Source organism: Pinus tabuliformis, chromosome Q (genome assembly GCF_031772625.1).
Source record: "Pinus tabuliformis cultivar Carrire ecotype Pingquan chromosome Q, CPIR1, whole genome shotgun sequence".
NCBI lineage: Eukaryota > Viridiplantae > Streptophyta > Pinopsida > Pinales > Pinaceae > Pinus > Pinus tabuliformis.
Window position 1 is genome coordinate 1,342,058,697 of NC_142296.1, and position 11,215 is coordinate 1,342,069,911.

An 11,215-nucleotide genomic window follows, 5' to 3' on the forward strand; every position below is an offset into this window, starting at 1 on the left:
ATTTTATATTGTCTAAGTCATGAATATGCATGATGTACGCTTGCATCCCAAACATAATCAAGAGTTTGGACACCCTATGCCTAGCCAACTTGTACACTTTGCCCAATTTTATCACACATGTGTTGTGTTCGATCCTTCCTAACATCTTGTTCACTTTACGTTATATATTTCACAATCCCTTTCAGGCCATGACAACGTTAAAAGCTTTTATTATTTGATGACCAAATAATAATGTCTTATATTATTACCCACAGTTGTTGGCCTGCCAAAGGGCTTATTCTTTGAACAAACAATTATAGACTTTTTTGAAAGCATAGCCACAATGAATCTTTGCTCCAAATGTTACAATGATAGCCTATTGAAATAGTTCAAGGCTTAGACTTTGTCCTCATCTTCATCAGTCAAGCATGGCAATGACTATATTGCAAGGTCGACCAAGGTTTCTAAACTAACCTTCAATTTAAGCGAAGTGTGGGAATTCACATGGTTTTTGTTACTATGTATGATGTTTTGATAATTTGAGGAATACTAATTATAAAAACTATGATCATTGTTGTCGGTATACGTGATGTCCTAATGATTTGAGGCATACTTGCAAGAGGAACCTAGATTTCTTGTTAATGAGCAATTGTGTTTCTTGTTATCCAATTACCTCCTTCAATGTTAGGAGTGCCTTGCATCCTTTCATAACATTATTTTTTCTCGCATTGATTGTTTGTTGATCTTTCATTTTGCTATTATCATGATTGTCTCGGGATCTTTCATCTTCTTATTAGTCCTTGCATTAGTTAAGTTTTGACTATATGTGTTACTTCTTTCTTTAGTCATTTTAAGTTTGATTATCCATCATGTATTTTCAAATTTTCCAATTAGGAACTACACTACACTCATTTTAATTATTCATTATTCTATATAATAATATAATAATGATAATTATTACTTGTTAAAATTAATTTTAATTTATTAAATATAATGATAATTATTAATATTATTATTAAAAATAATTTTAATTTATTAAATATAATTTTAAGAAAAAAAAAAAATCTATCTTAATATTTTTGTTTTATGGTTCAAAAGTTGGAAATGAGTTTTTTACATCTTTGTTGTGCTCCAAATTGAAATTTACAGCAAATAATATAAACATGTACAAAGAAGCAGCAACAATAAACAAATTCCAAACATGCACATCAAAATACACAAAAAAACTTAGCCAAACAATTGAGTCATTTTATTAATGCAGAAATATGAGTACATAAACAACAAGGAATAATAGAACATGTATGACATGCAAGCTAGACAAACCCTAAGTGAGATCTCACTAATCCAACTGCTAGAATTAGTTCCCACAAAAATATGCGCACTACCCATAAATTCTACTAAACTCTTGTCGGAAGGAAACTGAAATTCTAACCTCAATAATGCTTGGATCGATCTAAAATTGCAACCACAGACTCCTCTCCTATAACCCAGATAAACCTAGAAAAGGTTTGGCCTAACTCCAAGCCAAATCAAACCCACAATGTGATACAAACTGCCCAACTAAACAACAATACATCCTACTATAAGAATGTATAATTCTGGCCCAAATACTACCCAGAAAATTCTATAAAATTAGTTATAGGCTTTTCACACCATGTTGTAGCGGCTACAACCACCCTCCAAAATTTTGCCCTGCACTCAGTTTCAGAGCCTCCTTTGAGAGTTTCACTTGATGACTGCATACACTTGGGTTCACTCCGTGAGCTTCTGTGAGTCTTCGCATCTGCCCTGCTTGTTCATTTACCCAAGTTTTTGCATGTTGATGTCAAAATCATGCTTGCGACCATGTTTTGGTCATGCTCAAAGTCTTTGATTCGTATGTACTCATTGTGTTCGCCATGAAAACATCTGTCGCACTCACACATTGAGTCACATTCACTGTCGCGCAAGCATTGTCGCGGTCGACCAACGATCAATCACAAGTGTCACGCTTGTCGCTTGTACTATCGGTCAGTCACGTTGAGCATGTATGTCTGGATGTTTTGATTCGTCTCATCGTTGAGTCATGCAAGTATGTGTTCGTGAGATCACATATGCATCTTTCACTCATTCACACACTTAGTCATTTTGCTGAAGTTTTGACGACCGAACTTCCCTCTGACACCCGAATCATCACCCTGCCATCGACTCGATCGACTATCACCCAAAACAGCGCAAAAGCACTAAGCAAGTCATTTCAAGTTGCATTGCTCGCAAGCAAATAAATTAGTCTCCATGCTAGTCAACCAGAGAGTTTGACTCGACAGCCACCCCAAGGCTAACTCCCCTAAAAATTGCGCAAAGGCTGTAAGCATTGCTCGTTCTGCTGACTGAGAAAATTGCGCAAATAGGCTGGATAGGGACCCAGTGCCCATACCCGTCAACCTCAAAAAATTATGCATTTTTCTAGTCAGCCCTCTCGATAGTTGAGCGATTACTCACCCAGAAAATTGCGTAGTTTTCATGAGCAGGCCCTGCGTTGCCTAGCAGTCTCCTCAGCCTAGAAATTGCGTAGAGGTGATCACCAAGTCGGCCTCCTAGCATCAGAGCAGTTTTTCTCACCAGCAACAGACTGCCAGTTCCCCTCAGAAATTACACAATTTCTGCTGCCAGTTCCCTTCAGGAATTGCGCAGTTTTGGCTGCCAAGCTCCCAACCTATTCCTCTAAAAAATTGCGCAAATTTTGTTGCCAAGCCTCCCTGCATCCCGACCTATTCCTCCAAAAAATTGCGCAGTTTTTGCTGCCAAGCCTCACTACCCGCTTGTTCCAAAAACTGCGTAGTTTTTCCCTGCCCAACCTTCCTGCAGCCCAAACTATTCCCCTAAAAAATTGCGCAGTTTTTTCCTCCAACTGAGCCAGACCTCGCGGACAGTGACTGTCGATCCCGATTGCCCATCTTCATCACCTAGTGACTCTTGCGCATTTTTCATCAGCAGTGCTTGAAACCTCTGTCCCGCCTCGCAACCTTGTTGCCTCTCCTGGTCACCTACATCTGAAATGATCATATATCATGGTAGACTACGAGGTTTTTGCATTTGATGTTGTCTCGTCATAAGTGACTCTAGGAACAGGTAAACAAACAAACATGGAGCAACGACGAATGGGATGAACGAAGGGAGCACATGCAGAAGGACATGTTCACCAACGGACAAACAAACGATGCATGGAAAGAGATGTGCTCGTGAACGGATGATCATGCAAAGATGTGTTCGCGGATGGACGGACGAGCAAATATGCAAGATGTGCTTCCAAATGGATGAACGGAAGAACATGAAACTTTCGCGAACAAACGAACCTATCAAGCCTTCCAACACACCACAAGGGCTTCACTTAATGAACCTCTACCATATCATGTGTGTTTGTGGCATACTAAACAATAGCCCTAATTTGACTACATATTGGAAAATACCTATAAAAATCACATTATTTAACCCCCTACCAATATAACTTAATACACCTTCCCAATTTAAAAAACCCCCACTTTCACTAGATATTGTAGGTATCCATTTTTTCATTAACATTGTTTATACCCCTTTATATTTTTTCATTAACTTTGAGCTCCATTTTTTATACCTGCCAATATAAAAACCCTTTACTCCCTAATATATGCCTAATATATTATGTCATTTTCTGCTAAATATATATCCCCCAATATGAACCCACGTGGTATGGTATTGCTCCCTTAGTGAAGCCCCCATGCAACACACAATGAAGGAGCAACGTGAAAAAGCAACATCAAGCGAACCAACGACCATCGAAGACTTCGCGCACTTTGCCATGCGGAGGTGAATTTGTGACACACCATGAGGACATCTATCACCCAGAAGCACTGCAACTCGACATGCACACCAACAGAAGCACGAATGTACCAACACAGTCATGTCGAGTCACATCATGAGTCATGTCGTCCACATCTCTATTGTGGGCCATATTATTTATCAATGTAAGGTAACGTGGAAGTCCAAGAGACCCACTTGTTGTACAAAGAGTCATGTAGATTCGAAGAGTATTGGAAGTCAAACAATCAGGAGGGTAGTCAAATAGCCACAAGGGTCAGTTTCACCCTTGGCTATAAATACCCCCTCATTTGTACATGAAAAGGACTTTTTACCTCAACTCCTCCCACATAGCCAAGAGAGTTCGTAATATTTTCTTTGAGGAGTAAGTAGTAGCTCCAACGCCCGCCCAAAGGGTTAGTGATGTATGGTGTAACGATATATCTTGGAATTTTTGCTTAATTTAGAGGCCTGCTAACAGGCCAACACGTTTTCACACATGTATTGTAACTGTTGTAAGACTAATCTTGAACACTTGTGATGCATGTTGCTTTAACCTGTGTTTCACACTTGAACTATTTCACTTGTTGTAATACACAATCTATTAATGAAAATGTGTTGTATATGTTGTTAACGTTGTATCCACTAAGTGTTGTACATGTTATCTTCCCTTGTGTGTTGTGACTTCCGCATCCGTGCGGATTGTTCCTTCGGAAGCTATGCACATCCTGTTGTGTTGTGTGTTCCTAGCAGAGTTGGGACTTACTACCAACCGAACCCTCTCCCTATATAGTGAAAGAACCATTGACACAAGTAACACTTACAATCACCAGGCATGCGAACCTCACTTCTCAAAGACAAAGCAGACCACTCTCCTGTGCTGACAAGCAAGAGTTGAGGCAAATCTTTAAGATAATGGCAAGTGAGCCATCATACCGGATGGGACTCCCACACCAAACGGTGTGAGGTCTAGTTGGGACTCCATACCGGGGTGATGCCCTGATGTTGGTGAATTCAGCACTGTCAACATTTCTGGCGCTAGAAGGAGGGCAGCCAATGTATATGGCTGAACGTCCTCTCACACTCATTCATCAACCATCTGGTTAAGGTAGTAACTCGCACTCCCTCTCACCTACACGCGACTTTGCAGTTGGTTCACCTCCCAGGACTGAACACGAGATTATGTATCATCACCTTCACTCCGTCCGTCCCATCGATTGCCAGTTCATGAAAGTAGTCAGACTGATCCCAAGCATACAACATCTTCCATACGCATCAAGGAAGCCAAAATCCACTCCTACAGGAGTTGTTGTATCATCAGTGGAAGAAGCAGTCCCTGCCACACTCGAAGGTCTGGCAGAAGCTATTGAAGATGGAGAGGAACTACGAGTCTTCCTGCAACGCGAACAAGACACTCTTGTGATCTTGGGATAAGACTCCGGTACAGGAGGTAGAGGCGGAGACAAACCAACGGACTCAGATTCGAAACCGTCAAATTCTGAAAGAGAGGAAGAGGATGAAGAAGAAGAAGAGATGGTTGACCCAAATTTGGAATGGATGACTCAGGGACCATTGGTTGTCCCGGCTGTTCTACACAAGATGCCAAAGTGAGCAAAGAGAATGAACATCAATTTTAACCCTGACAGCACGGTGAAGGCAGAAGATCACTTGGACAACTTCTACCTGCAGCTGCAGACCCTTGAGGTATGGTATGAGGACGTAGCATGTAGATTGTTTCCATGTACCTTGGACAGTCTCGCAACCGCATGGTATCACATCCTTCCATTGAACTCTATACAAAATTGGGGTGCATTCAAACACATTTTCCTTGAAAAGTTTGTTTATGACAAGACCCCAGCCATGCTACTCAAAGAATTGGGAAGCCTGAAGATGGAGGGAAAAGAAAAAGTGAAAGACTTCAATTAGAGGATTACACGCATATTGAACAAGTTTGCAGCAGAGACTAAACCTCATGACTCCATCACTGTTGATCACTACACATCTGCACGGCCGATCAGCATTGTGCAGTTCATCAAGCGAGCTGCGAAACCAACACTCTTGGAAAGCTGTGAAGAGGTTATTGTTGTTGAAAAATACTTGCGCACAATTGGGGTCATCAAGGATGACGAACCAACAAAGGACTCCAAATATGCAAGCATGAAGTCCCAAGTGATGGCGAGTAAGGGTAGAGACAAGGAAGCAACTGATATTGAAACCCTCACTCGCCTCGTTAAGAACTTTACTACAGAAGTGTCTGAGCTCAAACAACGGAAAACAGACACATCTGCAAGCAACCATCTACCCAGGCAAAGGCAGGCAAGCAACTCATCAAGCAGCAACTGATTCGCTCCAAAGACTACGCAAATATTTGTGTTCCAGGTCGAATAGTGCATAGATCCCAAGTTTTGTTCATTCCACGAAGAACATCACCCCGAGAACTCTTGTTCGGACTGGAAGCGAGTCGCAAGCTCTGTATGTAGTCATACACTCGATGTGGGAAACAATATGCAGGAGCAGTCGGAAGACACTGATGATGATGAAGAGGTTGCACCTGATGAACCATCAAGTTTTGGGCATGTGGTGAACGCGTATCAGTGCTCGCAAGCAGTGTCGAAGACGAACACCGAGAAGCAACCTCAAAAGCAAAGTAACCAATACAATCTCAGGAGTAAAGGGGCTCCCCTTACACTTGGGGAAGCACAAGAAAAGATGAGACTTTTGATGAGGAAGGTTGATCCACCAACTGCCCCAAAGCAGAAAACACAAAACAAGTTCGGGAAGACAACAGTGGACAAGAGTGCCTCCATGAGCAACAAACTATAGAACACCCCACCGAATGAAACGAACATATGTTCTACCTCGAACACCTCGGTGACTCTACAACCTCTGGACTACAACATTGTTGATGACATGAAGAAAAATCGAGCGAACATCAGTTTGTTCGAGTTAGCTAAGATCCAGAGTCAGTGAGACATTCTGCTGCGCGCGCTATGATATATAACAACGAACAACGCAGCCTCTACTAGCAAGGGAGGAAGCACACCTCCAGGATCACTTTCTACTGTGCTCAACACGCTCAAAATGGAAAAAGCAAACTCAGGTTTCCCTCCATTCCTTCTACCCTTTGAAATTTTTAACTACAATTTTCACAACTTCTTGGTTGATTCTGGCGCGGTCGCCAACGTCATGCCACTCTCCTTCGCGAAGAAGATCAATGTATAATGGAGCGAGACATCCGCGCAAATCATCCAACTTGATCGAACATCGGTACCAACCATTGGTGAACTGCGAGACGTGATCATCTGATTATCTCATGACAGTCGAGTCCACCAATGCATCAACATAGTTGTTGTGGATATACCAGAAGCATATGGTCTACTACTTAGCAGATACTGGTCGAGCAAGCTAGCAAGCTAGACGGATATTTTGCTATAGACTGGTCCCACATGTGGCTTTCGTACAAGGACAAATGCAACCAAATCCGGGTATTGTCCGAGAGGTATATGTGTTGAGATTGCAACAAGATGATGGAGCTTAGTGAAAAGAGTCGCCTTCACTAAGTGGGCCCGCAGGCAAATTATGGCGTAAGTTCTATTTTTGATCACAGTGTGGATGATCACAGTGTGGGCAACCATAGTGTGAGTGATCACAGTGTGGGTGACCATAGTGTGAGTCATCAAAGTCTATTTTTAGACTAGCTGTCAAAAATAGAAAAGTCCAATATTATTGTCTCATAATAATATTTGGACTATAAACTTGATCTTATTCTCTTGGAGCACTTCAGTTTGAGCTATAGATGTGGCCCATGCAGCTGTCAGAAGGAAGTACGCTTTTCTTATGAGTTAGTTGAGTTGTTGCATGCATGACTTCAGTTAGAACTCAATCAGTTGAGTTTGGTGGAGTTGATTGTGCAGTTGATGGAGTTGTGTTCAGTTTAGCTTTGTTACACTGGTTGTATTTAGTCTAACTGGCAAATAGACTAGAGATGAGTTGGGTGAATTAGTTATTAATTAATTCACAAGTTATTAACTCATAATGCAACTATAGAATACATCAGTTAACTCAGTTGCATGTCAGTGCATGTTCAGTTCAGCAGGGACAGGTGTTAGAGAATCAGATTGCTATCAGTTGTGACTATAGTTGTGCATGATGATTTGCACAATCAGAGGGATTGAGTATGCCAATGAATTGGCCAATACCAAGAATTGTAGCCTGTGCTCACGTCCAACAGAGTGTGAGTGATTCTTTGCAGGTGAAATACGAGTTTGGTAAACCATTCTCATCAGTTCTTGAGCAGGTATTGAGCTGGAGAGGCAGGCAAGCAGTGGAATAGATTTGGAGATCAGATCTGAGCTGTATTGTGTGTAACAGGTGGAGCTGGTACTGGATTGCTTGTGATAAGCATTGTACTTTGTAATGTTACATGGTCTCAATCACTAATATACAAATAGTTGGGGTTTTTAGCGAGATGCTTTCCCCGGGTTACATACTGTGTTAATGTGTGAATGCTCTTGATGTTTTATTGTTATTGATGCTGCTATATTGATGATCAACGTAGAGGAGCTTATGTATTGTGTATGTATTCCGCAATAGTACATGATCAGGATAATCTCCATTGAATATGTGTTAAATTATTCAAAATTTCTACAATATGAAGCACAATGTTACCTACCTTAACGGTGAGAATGAACCATTGGCCTTTGCAGAACTCATGTTTGGCAACTGCCTCATAGAAACAACTTTGGGGTGTTATCCTGCACAGCCAGCTCCAACCCCACCAGACACGCAGTTGGGACTCCTTCCTTGCCCAACTAATGGTAATGAAACATGTACAGTGCATTGTACCAATAATAGCAGTAGCAGTAGCAACAGTACTAGCATGTAAAACGGTCTATGTACAAACAAGCTGTGGGCCATGGATTTTTATGAATCAAAGACACATGATGAGTTAAGGACCGGGTATATCTCAGTCACGCAAAACAACAGAAAATGCATGATTTCAATATGCTTAAAGTTTGAGTGCACAAACAACGTTCCTAAGAACGAAGCACTCGTGTTGAGCTTACAAAGGACCATCAGCCTCAACGTGGTCGCACTCAAAGTGATACTGCACCCCACGAATAGTGTTGATGCTTTCAAGGACATAACAATTGATGAAGGTAAGCACGAGCAACCCTTGAAAACTGCAACTGAGGGAAAGAAAGGAAACCTCATCTCCAAGGGTGTGGTTTCTCTCAACAAATTCTATGATTTGCAGAACTTCTGTCAAGAACTAAGAAACAACAGAACCCATAGGTCCACCACTACAAACGAACAGAGCAACTTGGGAACCAATCACGACCTGAAGATAGTCAGTCTCGGCACAAACTACACACCGCAGCAGCGGCAAGTCTTTGACCACTTGATCAAACAGTATCGGGATGTGTCCGCATGGGAGATGATGACCTAAGTACACACCACGCGCGAGTAATCCAACACGGGATTCCAGGTAAAGGAGGAGCCAAGCCATTGCAACAAAGGCGAGGTAAGTTATGTACGTAAGAAACCGAGGAAATCCGCTTATGCATTCATTTCAGAAACTTGAACCGCTCCCGGAATAAAAAGAACTACCCGATGCTATCCTCTAAGCCTATGTTGCACACAATATCTAAAGCAGTGGTGTCGTCTTGACTTAATGGTCATTTAGAACGCCACCAAGTTTCGGTAGCAGAACCCAGTAGCCTAATAATGGTCCATGAGAAGCTTGGCACACACACACACCATCTGCAATCAATTGACGGGAGGGTTAACAACCTTCCTGCCAATGGGCAAGATCTCAAGCATTGCTTCCAGTAGGTCGGGTCGCGCCCATGCCATGTACATAGTCTACTTGTTACTTGTTGTTTTCATCTTGTTTTCCTTACTTACCATCTTTGTTTTTTATTTCATTTGTTCTACTTACTATTTTTTTTACGTTAATTTTGTTTGCTTGATACATTACTACTTTTGTTTCTGGAAATAAATGCTGCCAACCACTACGTTCTAGCTTTTGAATAGAGTATGTGGCTGAAATATGAAGAGACTTGTGACACTGCAGCACTTGGCCAATCTTGGGTTCGTCTTCTCTAAGCTTGGTTATAACATTTGGCCGATGAAGTCTTGACGGAAAATACAAATCGTTTTCCAGGGATGTTTTTGTCCAACCATGAACCTATGTCCACACTGGGAAGCCCCATGCCTGTAATCAGCCTTCTACTTTGTGTGTCAATCTCATACAACTAGTAGAAACGGAGAAGGGGAAAATCTAAATGAGAAAACATATGTCAGAGGTCTTACATGCCTCTCTGAAGGAACAACCTCTTCTACTCTCAATAAGTCGAGATCCCTCTTCCGCCCCAAAATAAATAAGTGCCTATGCACAATCCTCTTGAAAAAATACCAAGGCAAAAGAAGAGAAAGGATTCCAGCGCAAAGAGGTGAAGCATGCAACTCCACTGGGGTACTGACCAAGCTCGTTGGCAATGGAGAAATGCGTGTGTTCCTGCATGACTCTGCCGGGGTACTGTCCAGGCCTGCTGGTAGTGGAGGAACACCAGAGATGAAAACTTATACTCTAAAAATCTTCAACTCGCGAGCTAAACTTCCCTTCTCGAATTCGAAACAATGTGATCAAGCTGAACTTTTGATTGTGTTTGACTAAGTTGGCAAAAGGAGAACCATGTATGTCCATGGGATAAGTGGGGAAGCCGAAGTAACCCGCACAACGATTCAATACTCCCCGAAATTCCAAGGCCCTGTGCTAGCAATGAACCAAAACAGAGAATATGGAGTTCTACAAGTGTCTCGCCAAGTATTATAGCGGCTACAACCACACTCCAAAATTTTGGCCTGCACTCAATTTTGGAGCCTCCCTTGAGAGTTTCACTTTATGACTGCACACACTTGGGTTCACTACGTGAGCTCGTGTGAGTCTTCACTGTTGGGTTGTGTTATATTCTTTCCACGACTAACCCACATAGTTAACAGAGGGGTTAGAAGGGGGGCAGAGTCCCCCCTTCGTTGTGCCGATTGCGTAGCAAGGGGAATCACAGGGGGTTTGAGGGGTGCAGGTAACCCCACTCTATGGGGCCCCGGAAAATTTTGGTTTTGGACCCTATATTAGGTTGGGTGGACCTACCTATGGTTTTGTACATGTTTTTTGCACATAGTTTTGGATGCGATGGTTTTCGGTTAATGGTATTGGATGCTTCGGCATGTATAAATATGTATTGTAACATTGAAAGGAACATAATGAAAAATCAAGCTGGTAGTCCCGGTTTTGGGATCTAGGGGAAAATCTCTATGTATATGTGTTTTATGTGTTATGCTCTCGCATTGTTTATTTTCTGTGTTTTAGAATTCGTATGCAGGTAATTTCTGTATATGGTTAAAACCTACATTT